Source organism: Rhinolophus sinicus, linkage group LG05 (genome assembly GCF_036562045.2).
Source record: "Rhinolophus sinicus isolate RSC01 linkage group LG05, ASM3656204v1, whole genome shotgun sequence".
In the NCBI taxonomy this organism is placed as follows: Eukaryota; Metazoa; Chordata; class Mammalia; order Chiroptera; family Rhinolophidae; genus Rhinolophus; species Rhinolophus sinicus.
Genome location: NC_133755.1, coordinates 134,657,606 through 134,659,303, shown reverse-complemented (window position 1 = coordinate 134,659,303; position 1,698 = coordinate 134,657,606). Strand labels below are relative to the sequence as shown.

The window sequence follows — 1,698 nt, the reverse complement described above, 5'->3', positions numbered from 1 at the left end:
GGGTAAACCTCAAGGAACTTCCTTTCTGTGGCCTCTGTGTTACTGGATTAAAGAATTGCTGCTGCTTGTTAGGATGTTCATTTCATTTCCCATTACTCCCAACTTCTTACTGAAAGTACTGACAATTTCAAGCAGACTATCTAGAAGTAGACTCAGTTTCTTTGCATCATTCTGTATTCAATTTTTAAATTCTTTCATAACCCTATTGAGTGTTTTTTGACTAAATTAACATGGCTTGAATGAACTGTTCAGTTCCCATGGGAATCACACATAAGAGCATGTGATTTCTTACTACACACAATCCAACTAATGTGACCTTAAACAAATTGTAAAGAAAGTTAAGAAGTACAGAATTACCACAATAGTGAGAGTACATGAAGCAACGTATGGCACTATTCTGGAGAACGAAGGCATACTTGTTTCCATCCAACGAGATTGCTCATGGCTGGTTAAGTCTTACAAAAATGATGTGAAAAACCTGGTTATTGTATTGCAGTTCATTGTGTTGCAGGCCTTGGGAGGGCTCTGGTGCTTGTTGCTCTAACCTTAATTGACGTGGAATGAAATATGAAGATGCAGCATAGTTCATAAGACAAAAGCAGCATGGCACTTTTAGCAGTAAGAAACTTTTGTATTTGGAGCAGTATCATCCTAAAATGCAGCTGCATTTCAAAGACTCCAGTGGTCATAGAAACAACTGTTGCATTCAGTAAAACTGTGGTGTCTGGTGCCATTGCCTTGGAAGTGGAACTTGAGACAGGACCTAATTTGTCATACATATTAGCAAACATCTTGGTTTGGTGAATAAGTCTAATGAAGTTTCCATACAGAGGAGTATTGAAAAGCAGTTTTACCAGGCCACAAGCTTGTAATTACAACCTCTATGTTTGGATTACAATCAACCTATTTTGACATTTAGCTGGAGATTCTTGTTCAGCATTTAAAATGTGCTTATCATTTGTACCAATTGAGTTTTTCTGAAATCGTACAATACTGAGTTAGGTCTGATACTTAAGTTAGTGAACTTGTTGCAATGATGTTGCTAACATTTTTTTATGTCAGAAGGATTATTCATTATTAATTTGTACCAACTTGACAAACAGTTAACCAAGTTTGCTATTTGGAAGAGCTAAAAAGGCTGTGTGAAAAAAGTTAGATGACCTGAACTTTTCGCCAATAATTCATGGCTCTTGCATCACGACAATGCACCAGCTCACACAGCACTGTCTGTGAGGGAGTTTTTAGCCAGTCAACAGTAACTGTATTGGAACACCGTTCCTATTCACCTGATCTGGCTCTCAATTACTTCTTTCGTTACCTGAAGATAAAGGAAATATTGAAAGGTAGACATTTTGATGACATTTAGGACATCTAGGGCAATATGATGACAGCTCTGATGGCCATTCCAGGAAAAGAGTTCCAAGATTGCTTTGAAGGGTGAACTAGGCACTAGCATCAGTGCAAAGCTTCCCAAGGGGAATATTTTGAAGGTGACCATAGTGATATTCAGCAACGAGGTGTGTAGCACTTTTTCTAGGACGAGTTAGTGAACTTAATTGTCAGAAATTGTATGTCTTTAAATGTATCCCCATGCTGTTACCGGAGAGTGGGCAGTGTCCAGGTTCTTGGCATCTCGAGCAAAGAATTGAATGAGACAGAAAAATAAAGTGGTGAAAGAATAGTTTATTAGAAAAGATA

At 37.9% G+C, this 1,698-nt stretch overlaps 1 pseudogene; it reads left to right on the top strand.

The window, feature by feature from the left end:
• Positions 1–239: 239 nt before the first annotated feature.
• On the top strand, positions 240–713 carry LOC109449078 (protein tyrosine phosphatase type IVA 1; annotated as a pseudogene).
• The last annotated feature ends 985 nt before the right edge of the window (positions 714–1,698 follow it).